Here is a 15531-nt window from a genome sequence, read left to right as displayed (position 1 = left end):
GAATTCAGTCGGGAAAGATGGTTTACTAACGTAAACTTCAGATTCAAGAAAACCTTACAGGAAAAAGTCAATAGGCGTCGAATCAGGATTCGTGGCAGAGACACATGGGACATGCGTAAAGAGTTCCATCCTACTCAAACTATGTGCTTTGGTTCTAGACAGGAAAATTTTGGAATTCAGGCAACAAAAACTCATCTAGCATCCTCACATAACTCTTCGAATTCACTGTAAGCGCACGCATGCTTTCATCTTCAAAAAATAATAAGTCACAATGGAATTACAGGTCATACGCTCACCTCTGACGAATGAAAAGGTTTCTAATGCTTGCTATTGTTGTCCAATTACTATTCTTGAAAAATTCGCTTACGCACAACGTCCGATCTTCTCTGCGGAAACTTTACATAGCATCTAAATTATCATGCGCCAGGCTACAGATTGACATATCCATCGTGCAATGAGCTAACAAATATAAACTTTTTTTGTGACATCTTTTATTATGTTTATGAATGATTCACATTCATACACCAGTCAACTGCAATGTTACAATCATTTATGGAGATTCTGTTAAAATATAATATATCCGAATTTATTATGCAGTTCATATTCAACCGACAATGAAATTTTCATTATTTTTCAATTAATAAAATTTCACAATTACCATAGATTTGAATATTCGAATTTAGTGATACATAAAATAATTCTTTATTCATGGTGTTATACCAGTATATTTTGTTTTTGATTGATATTTTTCCCCATGAAAACCATCATCATATTATTTCATTCCTCTTCGCTGCAACCCCAAACCCTTGAATTCGAATAGGGAAGATGGTGGTGTGATATGTTGTTCAAAAATTCCTTTCATCCTTTGTATTTTCCAAATTTGATTGGATGGGGTTGAAGAAAGAGGAATGAAATGGCATGATGGTGGTTCTTATTTGAAAAAAAATTGACGAGCCGGGTGATTTCCAAAATTTTAATTTTTCTTCCAGAAAAGACATGTTTTGCATTTATATGTATTTAATTCATTTTATTGAATGTGTGTTTTTGTATTCCACCATTTATTAGATATATAACAATTGTTTCACTTCACACTAACTTCTTCAAATTTTTACATGTTGAATAACGGAATTTTTTTTATCGCTTATAATAATTCACCTATAAGAAGTAGATTCTATAGAAGGGAAAACTGAAGAGTAAACACCTTGACGTTATATCCCAGATATGGATCCCTCCAGAGAAGGAGCTTCGGAATTTCAATACAGCAAGATCCAAAAAGCAAGAACATAGTGCACGTCATCCTCACAGGGATTGCCGTCTCGGAAAGCACTTAATGAGAATAGTTTATCAGAAACTTACGAGTGCAGAAACTGTTGGGAGGAGGTAGAAGCTCCTGATCACAGTACACTTCACCATTGCAAGCCTACGCAAACAATTATTTGGACAAGAAACATGTAGGAGTGAGATATTGATTCAAATACAGATATATATTGAAGCTGCAGGTAGCTATAGGTCGGTTCATTGGTTATAACAGCTCTGACGGACTGGACAATAAACCTTAACGTCGCGTTGCAATGTAACTCCTTACACAATTATCAATATCTCATTAAAATAAGGGACCTAGGATATTCCAGCAATAAATGAATTTCAGGGAATTTGGGTTCACAAGATATAAAATCGATTAAGCAATTACGAATAAATTTGATTTGAATATGGGTTGTCATCTTCTACTTGGTCGTCAAGCATAATATTTCTGATCTTTTCAATGATAGGAATGCAAAGAATAGTAAATTGTGCAACTAGTGGGGAAAGTCCAACTTTTTTCGCAAACACACGAGCGAGAAAAGGACTTTCTCCACATGTTGGACACTATACTTTTCCTACAACTGCACAATTTTCAATAATTCAAGTAATGGACTTTATTCAAATCAAAATGGCCTTCGTTGACCGTATGTACTAATTTATTGCGTTTCCATAGAAACGACTCAAAAGCCCAATTTCATTTGTCTACCAAGCGAGGTGTGGGCAAAGTGCCGTGAGAAATAATATTTCCCACAGTATGAGCAATACATAGTTTTGAAATTGCGTAAGCTATGAAGAATACGCTACTTTTCATAGCAGTTGTAGGAAAATAACTTTTCTCTAATTCTGTGGAAAATCAGGTCATTCTGCCATACCTTGTAGAACATAATCATGCGAGAATATTTCAGATTCACACAGATTTCAGGTTATATTTCATTTTCATAAATTAGTACTCGTAACTCTTCTGCCACGGATTTATCTATTATCTGTCAAATTTGTGATACAGAAAAACAGAAAACTATTCTGCCAACCAACATCAATATTCAGTGCCAAAAACATCAAACAAAATTCAATGAAATATTCCATGAATTTCAATTAAACTCCAGTGAATTCATGAATTTCAATTAAAATCCAGTGAATTAGAGAAAATAATGTATCATTCTCATAGTCATTCGAACACTCGTTCATTTTCAACTTGAATTGAATTTTCAACTAGTAGAAGAATATCAATGCTTTCTGCACTTGTATTATAAATTATCATTGTTTTCGAATGTGCAGAATTCCGGCATGATGGCTGACAGTAGTGAATTATTAGTAGTGAATTATTGTTTATGTTGAGAAAATTCTTGAGATATTCTTATAGAGGGTGATTCTTTGACTTGCACATATGTTTCAACCGTAGAATCCTGAGGTCATAAGAAACACTTTTTTCCTCTACTCTTTTTCCGATTCTATTATTTTTTCTCACTTAGTATAGTGGGCATTCTGGAGTTGACCGGACTTTGATGAAATTTTATATTTAAAAAAGATTCATCACGTCTATAAAAAACTATACCTAGACCTACCTTTTCCAAAAATCGTTATTCGACTCCATTCCACTTGCGTAATTGAAAATAACCTTTTTTATAGATTTTCAACATCCTGCATCTTTTCAATCGGACCGAATCGGAAAAAAAATATTAAGGAAAAAAGTGGTTCCTTTGACGTCAGGAACCTTCGATTGAAATATATGTCAAAAACTCACCCTGTGTAATAATTTTATGAGTTACTAATTACAAATGAACTTCTGAACTCCTGGTGGAGCATTAAAACATTCAGATCATGTAAAGACCGAATAAATCAATTATTCGACTCTTCTCAATTGATTTTTATTTATAAGATTTCTCACAAATAAAAATAACATAAGTAACCTCTTTTCGCTATTGTATGCTACAGATTACAGGATGTTCATACAGACAAGAATCTCGTTCGCTAATAACTGATTATAAATCATTGAATTGATCATATTTTCTTCCACTATTTTGAATCTTGTCAATCATGCAATGAACTTCCACAATAATGTGATTGTTTGGGATATAACGCCTATTGGGATGATTAGAACCGTCGCCTTCGCCATTTTGTGTTATTGGTGAATATTTTTATTTGTTTCCTTGTCAAAAATAGAAATACTATCCTAGATCAATATGAACTAATGGTACTCAATATGTCTTAATATATTTCTGAAAAGTGTTCCGTATCATTTATTGAACATTTTTCAAGATAAGTATACATATTTCGAATGATATATCCTATCGAAGATATTAAGATGAAATCAGCTTCCGAAAAATGGAATAGCAAACCCTCTAAGTATCTATCGATTGAAAATTCATTATTTGCTTTATTTGTGATCATCATTTTCATTGAAATAAACATGTACTTATTCATTCTAGTTTTACGGCTCGCTCGATAGATGGAGAGTCGCGCTACACACTTCCTATGTATTCCAATCTAGAATATTAAAGTTTATGAGCTCGTTAATGCCAGATTTAGAGCAATCATCCACCATAGTACTATACTATGAGAATTTTGTTCTCACAACCAGAGATTTGAACCCAAGACTTCTTAGTTAGGAATGAAGAGCTAAATATCGTTCTACCAACCCATAAAAGAAACGACCTATCTGTTCCCAACTACTTTTCGATAATCGACGTAAATTGTCGGGGTGTAGACAAAAAAAGTAGCAGTCTTTCGAAAAGATTCCCCTTTCAAGGGTCACTTACCGAAATTGGAGACAATATGGAACACCCCACTTTTTCCGAACAATGCGAAAAGAAGGAGTATTACATTATGAGGTAAATCGAATTTTCCACACATTTACCTTGTATCACCGTGAGACGTGCGTGTTAGGGTGGAACAGGGGTAAGAGCGTCAACTTTTTGATAGGAAAGAATAGAATTTCAACCGTAACTTCTTCGAACGTTTTGAGCTGTTTCAGAAATGTATCGAAAGTATTCTACTCGGAAAAGCTACGAATTGAACGGAGAACTTCGAGCGACCTGATAGATAAGCCTATGATTATACCATAGACGCAAATAGTCAGTCATACTTCACTAATGTGAACTCCACTGTTTTTGAGATACGTGAGCAAAATGAATTAAATATTAACGTATATCTTAAAGTTTTGGCAAAGATTTCTCTATAAAACTTAAAAAAAAAACATGATTTTACTGCAAGTTTCCATCACAGAAAATGTTGATCCTTCAGAGTTTTTCAATGCTGTAATGCTGGGAAATAAATTTGGAACAGGCTTGTTATTGCTTTGGGAAGTCTGCAATCTTGAATAGAGCTCAGAATAGTTATTTATAATACAAGTGCAGAAGGCATTGATATTCTTCCACGAGTTCAAAATTCAAAAACGAGCCACGAAGTGGCGAGTTTTTGAATGAACGAGTTGTAGAATGAGCCTTCTGTACGAGTATTATACATTATTTTCTCTAATTCATTGCATTTTCATTGAAATTAATGAAATATTTCCATAAATATAATTTAGTGATTTTTGCATTGAAGAATGTTGGTTGGCAGAACTGATTTCTTTAAGGCAAATTGATGAATTGACAGATAAAGCCGTGGCGGAAAGTTCGGAGTACCAACATAGAATAATAAAATACAACCATGAAAACTGTGCGTTTCTGATATATTCTCGCACGATTTTGTTCTACAAGATGTGGAAGAATGAACGGAATAACCACAGAATTAGAGAAAATTATGTTCCCGTCTTCCTTCCCTTATTGAGTGTTGAAGCGTGTTTACAATTCGCTATGAATAAATATGGATGTCTATTTTTTTCATTTATGTATATCTATATCTTCTTTCAACCAATAGCTGCAGATATCGGTCACAAATTCGAAAATGATGGAATTTCGCAAAATTTCGAAGAAGCGACAAATCTGAAAAAATTTTATAGAAAACTTTCATTTCGAATGAAATTTTAAAAATAATCATTTCAAAAAATCAAATTAGAACAAATTTCTCATTAAACAATAAGAAAATATCTTTATTATAGGTGAATTGGATATTTTGCTATTTGTCAAAATTTTGCTTTCGAAAAACCATCATATCAGTTCTGCTCCGGTTTCTACAAGACTTACTCGAGAATGAGTCATTGCTATGGTTTTTCGTCATTATGAAACACTGAAAGGATACAGTCGTAGATACATAAATTATTTTATCATAAAAATAAAATTTTTCACATATAATTTTCAAATGTTGTAGAAGTTAGTTGCTTCAGCAAGGTCGCAAATGGCATTTGTTGACAAAAATTTTTGACTTAAGTAGTTGATTTATCTTGTCAGAACAAATGTCACTTATAAGTTTATGTGTTAACTTTTCGAGCGTTCATTCTCCAGGACAGATCGCTTCATTATTTTGCCACATTATCTGTAATTTTCAAATTTTTATCCGGAAATGTCCTCAAATGAAAAGCTTTGACTCAGAAACGACGAACCTTGCTCAAATTCGATAACTCATGTCCGTTCGGCCTGGTGGACTCCCAAGTTGAAGTTGATAATAGGGTGGATGTCCACTTTCAATTCAAGTGGATGGCAATTTTTATAGGTTCAACTGCACAAATTCTTTTGATGATCTGATGGTTGTGGTTTTTTAGTTCAAAAGGAATACATAAGATTTGAAATGGACTTCAGTTAGTGCTTGGACAGAGATAATATATGGGAGTATCCTACTATTAATCAACTAAAATCAAACCGGCGTGAACTTGGCAGCCACTTTTCAGCAGCCGAATTCATTCCAGCAGCCAAACGACCAGTGGCGTCGGTAGAATTTAAAACTAACGAATCGATCTGTTTTTGGGGTGCAACGCAAGAATTTGCTTTTTGAGTTTACTTGAAAGACTTCAGTCAAGTTTTTATGACATTTCAATGCACGAAATAATATTATAGATGAACTTGAATTATGCTGATCAATGAAACGACGGGGTATATACAAGTATTTTCACGAATGAAATCTTGAAAAACGTTTAGCCAAGTTGATATTTGGAATACTTACTCTTCAATAGGAACAGAATAACATATCCGAAGCACATTGATTTGCAGGCCGTCTAAGGGGTAGTTTACACTTGTGAATTTTTCGAAATTTTCGAAATTGATCATATTAAAAATGTTTAGCCAAATTCATATTTGGTATTATTACTCCTAAATAGCTAAAGAATAACATATCCGAAGGATTTTGATTTGCAGGCCGTCTAAGGGGTAGTTTACACTTGTGAATTTTTCGAAATTTTCAAAAATGACCCTCTCAAAAATGTTTAGCCAAGTTCATATTTGGTATTATTACTCCTAAATAGCTAAAGAATAACATATCCGAAGGATTTTGATTTGCAGGCCGTCTAAGGGGTAGTTTACACTTGTGAATTTTTCGAAATTTTCAAAAATGACCCTCTCAAAAATGTTTAGCCAAGTTCATATTTGGTATTATTACTCCTAAATAGCTGAAGAATAACATATCCGAAGGATTTTGATTTGCAGGCCGTCTAAGGGGTAGTTTACACTTGTGAATTTTTCAAAATTTTCGAAATTGATCATGTTAAAAATGTTTAGCCAAATTCATATTTGGTATTATTACTCCTAAATAGCTAAAGAATAACATATCCGAAGGATTTTGATTTGCAGGCTGTCTAAGGGGTAGTTTACACTTGTGAATTTTTCGAAATTTTCAAAAATGACCCTCTCAAAAATGTTTAGCCAAGTTCATATTTGGTATGATTACTCCTGAATAGCTAGAGAATAACATATCCGAAGGATTTTGATTTGCAGGCCGTCTAAGGGGTAGTTTACACTTGTGAATTTTTCGAAATTTTCAAAATTGATCATGTTAAAAATGTTTAGCCAAATTCATATTTGGTATTCCTACTCTTGAATAGCTAAAGAATAACATATCCGAAGGATTTTGATTTGCAGGCCGTCTAAGGGGTAGTTTACAATTGTGAATTTTTCGAAATTTTCAAAAATGACCCTGTTAAAAATGTTTAGCCAAGTTCATATTTGGTATTATTACTCCTAAATAGCTAGAGAATAACATATCCGAAGGATTTTGATTTGCAGGCCGTCTAAGGGGTAGTTGTACACTTGTGAATTTTTCGAAATTTTCAAAATTGATCATGTTAAAAATGTTTAGCCAAATTCATATTTGGTATTCCTACTCTTGAATAGCTAAAGAATAACATATCCGAAGGATTTTGATTTGCAGGCCGTCTAAGGGGTAGTTTACACTTGTGAATTTTTCGAAATTTTCAAAATTGATCATGTTAAAAACGTTTAGCCAAATTCATATTTGGTATTCCTACTCTTGAATAGCTAAAGAATAACATATCCGAAGGATTTTGATTTGCAGGCCGTCTAAGGGGTAGTTTACACTTGTGAATTTTTCGAAATTTTCAAAATTGATCATGTTAAAAATGTTTAGCCAAATTCATATTTGGTATTCCTACTCTTGAATAGCTAAAGAATAACATATCCGAAGGATTTTGATTTGCAGGCCGTCTAAGGGGTAGTTTACACTTGTGAATTTTTCGAAATTTTCGAAATTGATCATGTTAAAAATGTTTAGCCAAACTCATATTTGGTATTATTACTCCTAAATAGCTAAAGAATAACATATCCGAAGGATTTTGATTTGCAGGCCGTCTAAGGGGTAGTTTACACTTGTGAATTCTTCGAAATTTTTGAGAATGACCCTGTCTGAAATTTTTAACCGTGATAATATTTGGTTGTGTTACCTTTATGTTAATCTCCTATGGAATATAGATTCAAGTTGAATAAACCCAAATAAGACGTTACAAGTTGCACAACAATGAGCCACAATAGCCCGCAATTATGCGGTGGGAAGACTGTCCACAATCCACAAGTGCAAACTACCTCTTAGACGGCCTGCAAATCGATGTGCTTCGGATATGTTATTCTTTAGCTATTTAGGAGTAATAATACCAAATATGAACTTGGCTAAACATTTTTGACAGGGTCATTTTTGAAAATTTCGAAAAATTCACAGGTGTAAACTACCCCTTAGACGGCCTGCAAATCGATGTGCTTCGGATAGGTTATTCCTTAGCTATTTAGGAGTAATAATACCAAATATGAACTTGGCTAAACATTTTTAAGAGGGTCATTTTTGAAAATTTCGAAAAATTCACAGGTGTAAACTACCCCTTAGACGGCCTGCAAATCAATGTGCTTCGGATATGTTATTCTTTAGCTATTCAAGAGTAGGAATACCAAATATGAATTTGGCTAAACATTTTTAACAGGGTCATTTTTGAAAATTTCGAAAAATTCACAAGTGTAAACTACCCCTTAGACGGCCTGCAAATCAAAATCCTTAGGATATGTTATTCTTTAGCTATTCAAGAGTAGGAATACCAAATATGAATTTGGCTAAACATTTTTAACAGGGTCATTTTTGAAAATTTCGAAAAATTCACAAGTGTAAACTACCCCTTAGACGGCCTGCAAATCAAAATCCTTCGGATATGTTTTTCCTTAGCTATGTAGGAGTAATAATACCAAATATGAACTTGGCTAAACATTTTTAACAGGGTCATTTTTGAAAATTTCGAAAAATTCACAAATGTAAACTACCCCTTAGACGGCCTGCAAATCAAAATCCTTCGGATATGTTATTCTTTAGCTATTCAAGAGAAGGAATACCAAATATGAATTTGGCTAAACATTTTTAACAGGGTCATTTTTGAAAATTTCGAAAAATTCACAAGTGTAAACTACCCCTTAGACGGCCTGCAAATCAAAATCCTTCGGATATGTTTTTCCTTAGCTATGTAGGAGTAATAATACCAAATATGAACTTGGCTAAACATTTTTAACAGGGTCATTTTTGAAAATTTCGAAAAATTCACAAATGTAAACTACCCCTTAGACGGCCTGCAAATCAAAATCCTTCGGATATGTTTTTCCTTAGCTATGTAGGAGTAATAATACCAAATATGAACTTGGCTAAACATTTTTAACAGGGTCATTTTTGAAAATTTCGAAAAATTCACAAATGTAAACTACCCCTTAGACGGCCTGCAAATCAAAATCCTTCGGATATGTTATTCTTTAGCTATTCAAGAGTAGGAATACCAAATATGAATTTGGCTAAACATTTTTAACATGATCAATTTTGAAAATTTCGAAAAATTCACAAGTGTACAACTACCCCTTAGACGGCCTGCAAATCAAAATCCTTCGGATATGTTATTCTCTAGCTATTTAGGAGTAATAATACCAAATATGAACTTGGCTAAACATTTTTAACAGGGTCATTTTTGAAAATTTCGAAAAATTCACAATTGTAAACTACCCCTTAGACGGCCTGCAAATCAAAATCCTTCGGATATGTTATTCTTTAGCTATTCAAGAGTAGGAATACCAAATATGAATTTGGCTAAACATTTTTAACATGATCAATTTTGAAAATTTCGAAAAATTCTCAAGTGTAAACTACCCCTTAGACGGCCTGCAAATCAAAATCCCTCGGATATGTTATTCTCTAGCTATTCAGGAGTAATCATACCAAATATGAACTTGGCTAAACATTTTTGAGAGGGTCATTTTTGAAAATTTCGAAAAATTCACAAGTTTAAACTACCCCTTAGACGGCCTGCAAATCAAAATCCTTCGGATATGTTATTCTTTAGCTATTTAGGAGTAATAATACCAAATATGAATTTGGCTAAACATTTTTAACATGATCAATTTCGAAAATTTCGAAAAATTCACAAGTGTAAACTACCCCTTAGACGGCCTGCAAATCAATGTGCTTCGGATATGTTATTCTGTTCCTATTGAAGAGTAAGTAATCCAAATATCAACTTGGCTAAACGTTTTTCAAGATTTCATTCGTGAAAATACTTGTATATACCCCGTCGTTTCATTGATCAGCATAATTCAAGTTCATCTATAATATTATTTCGTGCATTGAAATGTCATAAAAACTTGACTGAAGTCGTTCAAGTAAACTCAAAAAGCAAATTCTTGCGTTGCACCCCAAAAACAGATCGATTCGTTAGTTTTAAATTCTACCGACGCCACTGGTCGTTTGGCTGCTGGAATGAATTCGGCTGCTGAAAAGTGGCTGCCAAGTTCACGCCGGTTAAAATCAAGATCATTACAAGAATTGAGAATTTGTCATTCATAAATTGACTGTTAAATTATCACCATAATAGGACATCTGATAAAATTTGATCTTGGACATAAAAACCTCATAAGGTTTTTATGTCAAAGACCAAATTTAATTAGATGTCCTAAAAAGATCATTAGGTTTTTATGTCAAAGACCAAATTTATTAAGATGTCCTATCATGAGGATAATTCAGCAGTCAATTGATGAAATGATCATGTAATGATCTCGTTTTTAGTTGATTAATGGGAGGATACTCCCATATATTATCTCTGTCTGAGCCTTAACTGGAGTCCATTTCAAATCTTATTTGAGCTAAAAAACCACAACCATCAACTTCATCCAAACAGTTTGTGCAATTAATGCTATAAAGATTGCCATCCACTTAAATTGAGAGTGGTCATCCATACTATCATTTACTTCCCTATGGATTCCTTTAGAAATTATAGAAATTGGATTCAATTATTAAAATTACTTCGGAAACTTTTGCATATTCCACTTTTTCTAGTTGATTATAAACCTGCAATGGAAAAAGGAGTCTTTACTCCAAGTTTAACTGACAAAATGGGCATATGCTTTATATTCAGATGCTTTTTGATCCATTGTATTTTAAAGTGGTCTGTCCTTCCTTCATTTCATTTGATGTACTTGGCTTTCGTATGAATAGTATACAGATTCTTCATAAAGATCACAAACCTTCAAAGTGTCGAAATTGGAATTTTTCAGTCCGCCCTTGTTATTTTTTATTTGAAATATTGTTCTCGGGATTGATTTGATGGCAAAATATTCCTCCTCAACAGTAAGAGAGATCCCGCTTCTCAAGAAAAGCGATCTTATGGTCGAAGAGCACATATCGATTAGACCACTCATCGATCCAGATATCCATGATTCTTGATTTTAAACTCAGTTTATGTAAAAGAACTACATGACTAGTGGATCCATTTCGAAAATGTGTAGGGTTTAGGCGTCAAAAAAGAAAAAAGCGATATACGAACATAAGATGAAAAACAATTTACTTTGTCGACTTTGTCTAAATAAATGTTTGAATCTTTCGAAATTATAATACACGGTCTCTTTTCCGTCCATATTATTGCTAAAGCATCGCTCTCAAAACTGCGAACTCAAAGAACCAAGAATTGCCTCGATCAAAACTCATAAATCTTTTCAATTATAATAATTCGTTTATCAAAAAACCGGTGATAAAATTCAAATGAAACATATCATCAGATCGATCCCAAATATTAACACCAAAAACATCCCGAGTCTCAGATAGACTTACAGGCTGCTCACGCGGAAATTATCCAGAAGAACATCCAAAAACAACTTTCCCAAATTCCAGAGTGTTCACTTGAACAAAACCCGTGCACATAACTTAAAATTCAACGCCGCATAAACCCCACATCTGTCAATAAACGTAACAGGTAAAAAAACCGCACGTCGAAGCGCGCAAACCGCGGCTATCCTCGACCGTGTATTTTTTAAACGTCAAACGACGACTCCGGAGCGAAGGACCAGATCGGAGGTCGGAAGTGAGGTTAGGCAATCCTGTCAGCGTGAAGCGGAGGCGCGATACAGACTGGGGAGGGGTACTGCGCCCGGGTTTAGCCCCCACCACCGGGACTTTATCTTGCGCAAGACGGCAGCGGGAGGACAACGATAACCAGCAAAATTATTCAATGAAGATGTAATATCGGATGCAAGTATCTCAGTCATCCCTTCATGTTCTGGAGGAAAGTTTTAGGAAAAGTTCATCCTTATTAAAGGTACGGTTTTTTGCCTATGTTGGTAATTCTGCTTCAGTACAGGTCTGAAGGAGCTCGGCGAAGTTTGTGGTGCTCTGGTTATTGTAGCGGAAAATATTGTTCATCCGCTGGTTGTTCAAGGGGTGAAAAAGTATCAACTATAGAAAAATTCCAGGACAATATCGAAAAAATACTTACCCAATATTTTCGGGACTGTAGAACCGTCGGAGTTGAATTGTTGATGAAATATTCGATTACAAGCCACATGTTTAGTTTCAAGCTGATCATATCATCAGAACCTCACAAAATCCACAAGGAATACTGGAAGAGAAATCCCAATACTCGATTAAATGTTTTTTGCCGATGTTGGTATTTCTGCTTGAGTACAGGTCTGCAGGAGATCGGCTAAGTTTGTGGTGCTGTGGTTATTAGAGCGGAACATATTGTTCATCCAGTGGTTGTTCAAGGGGTGAAAAAGTATCAACCATAAAAAAATTCCAGGACAATATGGAAAAAATACTTACCCAATAATTTCGGGATCGTAGAACCGTCGGAGTGGATTTGTTGATGAAATACTCAATTACAAGACACATGTTCAGTTTCAAGCTGATCATATCATCAGAACTTTGCAAAATTCCCGAGGAATACTGGAAGAGAAATCCCAATACTTGATTTAAGATTTTTTGCCGATGTTGGAAATTCTGCTTGAGTACAGGTCTGAAGGAGCTCGGCGAAGCTTGTGGTGCTCTTCAGTACAGGTCTGAAAGGTGAATAAGCTATAGATGGTCAAGTAGCCGGAAGCGCAATACCTACAATTTGAGCATAGTTTATTGACAAGGATCAATCAATAGACGAAACATGAGTCGTCAATTTTTCAAACAACAATAAATGTTGCGTCACCTTGACCTTCCATATCTCGATTCTCAATTCAATGTTCCGAATTTTGACACGCTTGGTCATCATGTAGCTACTATTGTTCACTTCTGGACGTACGCATCCTCCAGCTTCTTCCAATTCTCTTCAAATCATTGGTCCAGCGTGTCGATGGTCTTCCTATGCTACGCTTGTCCTTTAGCTATATGACCTGCCCATCTCCGCTCCATTTTAGTCATGGTTTCAATTATGTATTTAACTTTGGTTTTCACTCTGATGGCTTTTTAAGTAGGTATTCTATCTCTTCTGGTGATTCCAAGCATGGCTTTCTCCATAGCTCTCTGGGCAAGTCTTAGTTTTTTTGCTGACTTTTTTGTTAGTGTCAGAGTTTCTACTCCATATGATACTCCTGGTAGCTGACATTGTTGCTACACTTAGTCTTCTTCTTCTTCCACATATTTTAAGCCGGTGGCTTGTATTTCCCAATTATTTATGCTTCTTGGGAGATTGACGTCCACGAGTCCTTCCACCGTTTAGGCGGTCTTCCCAGCGGTCAACGTGTTTCTGGATTTCCATGCCTTACTATTCTGGCAATTCTTTTTTTCGGCAACCGTCCGGGAAGTGCTCACTTCCCGGACGCTTTTTCTTTGGGAAAGTAGCATTTTCCGGCCTAGTCCGGAAAGTACTTACTTCCCGGACTAGGCCGGAAAAGAATAATAGAATCCATAGCAACCGAGATAACGGCTGACAGTTCATATGAAATTAGCATGTTTTTTATCACAATCGCAATAAAATATGGAAAGCAGCAGCGATAGTGTTATTTTACATGATTGCCGAAAAAATATTGTACGCAACACGCCCGAAAATGGTTTTTTTGGACTCACAGACTTCCAGGACTCGCTTACGCTCGTCCTGGAATTTTGTCTATTCGTCCAAAAAAACCCTATTTTCCGGACTTGTTACGTAAATTACTATTTCATCCATTCTTTCCACATAGGCATTCCAAAATCTTCTTTTATTGCGGCCCCAATGGATACAACGGTGACACTTAGTCTATGGGTAAATCACAGTTATTTGCCAAAAGCAGCCCAAACTTATTCCACGATGTATCTCGTGGGTTTTATTGTTCTTTTCAAATTGTATTCCATGTCCAATTTGTTTGTATGTGTGTGTCTCTTTCATTCTGCAGCCGCCCACTGTGATGTTTTGTGCCAGTACAAGATTTGTCACTTTTGACACGCTTGATTTGAATGAAAATTCAAAACGATATAGCACTGGTGGTGCCATCTGTACCCCGATGCGCGACGTGTTGTTATGAATTGACGGACCAACGTTGCTCTACCAAAGCTTAGTTAGGATTAAAACTTTTAACGAACACCCACTTGAAGAACCGAAAAAATTCCTTTTCCGAGAAGCTACATCCAAACTTGCCAAGCAGAGAAACTTCCCACGCCGATGATGGTTATCCCACATTGTTCCGGGAACAATTCTCTTTTTCTCGATTCGAAAAATGAGATTGAACATGATACTAGGAATTCTTATTCCGAAAATAACGCCATTCTCTAATAGGGGTAATAATTCTTACAAAATACGATTTCAACTTCGCCTGAAGATGTTCTCAGAAGGTGAGAATTCGGCGGCTTATTTAAGTTGCAACCGTTTCAGAGATTTATTCACGACAATTCGACGCAAATTCGCTGCATTACGCAGTGAATTTTGAAGTATTTGGATTTTTTTTAAATACTAAACTTTTAAAACTTCGAAATTGTGTACCGAGCGAGTTGTATCAACTATTAAGTAGGTATAACATTTTTTGTGATAATTATTAGTATTTCAAATCATTATAAATCACTGTGCTACACAACGAGTGATTTATGAAAAAAATTATATTAGGTGTACAGCATTGCTTACGCCGTTTTGCAATAGATGGCTAGAGCGGTAAGTGGTAGCCGAAATAAATAGATCGTAAATGTCATACAAGCTTAGGATATTTGTTAACATAACGCCATCGAAATATTATTCGATTTGTGTCTGCATTATAAAGTTATTCTCGATGAAACATGCCAGCTTACGAGTCAAATTCTCGTCATTCGCTAGAAGTTTTAATTTTCTGCTTAAATATGGAGAAATCTTCGTCTGAGGCTCATCGAATGCTCTCAAATACCTATGGTGAGGTCGCTTTTAGTGGAAGAACGTGCCGAGAGTGGTTTCCAGGCTTCAAGAACGGTGATTTTGACGTCGAAGATCAGCATGGCGGTGGAAGAGAGAAGGTTTTTGAAGATGCAGAATTGGAGGCATCACTTGATCAAGACTTGTATCAAACGCAAAAAAAATTGGATGGATCATTGGGAGTGGCCATTTCAAAATGCCTGAACGTCATGGGAAAGGTTTCTATTTATAGTAAATTATTGGGAGAGCGAGCGTTTTTTTATTTATAATTTTTTTTTAAT

At 35.0% G+C, this 15531-nt stretch overlaps 1 protein-coding gene across 1 annotated transcript in view; it reads right to left on the bottom strand.

Annotated features, from left to right (window-relative positions):
* The window catches only part of LOC123688984 (transmembrane and immunoglobulin domain-containing protein 1-like), a 469586-nt gene extending 457561 nt beyond the window's left edge, over nucleotides 1-12025 (bottom strand). The window contains exon 1 of the mRNA XM_045627763.1: nucleotides 11746-12025. The gene's annotated coding sequence lies outside the window, so the exon portion shown is untranslated. The remainder of the gene's footprint in view (nucleotides 1-11745) is intronic.
* Nucleotides 12026-15531: the final 3506 nt, after the last annotated feature.

The sequence above is a fragment of the Harmonia axyridis genome, chromosome 1, assembly GCF_914767665.1.
Source record: "Harmonia axyridis chromosome 1, icHarAxyr1.1, whole genome shotgun sequence".
Taxonomy (NCBI): domain Eukaryota; kingdom Metazoa; phylum Arthropoda; class Insecta; order Coleoptera; family Coccinellidae; genus Harmonia; species Harmonia axyridis.
The sequence above is the reverse complement of the archived record's forward strand: the minus strand, read 5'-3'. Positions and strand labels throughout refer to the sequence as shown.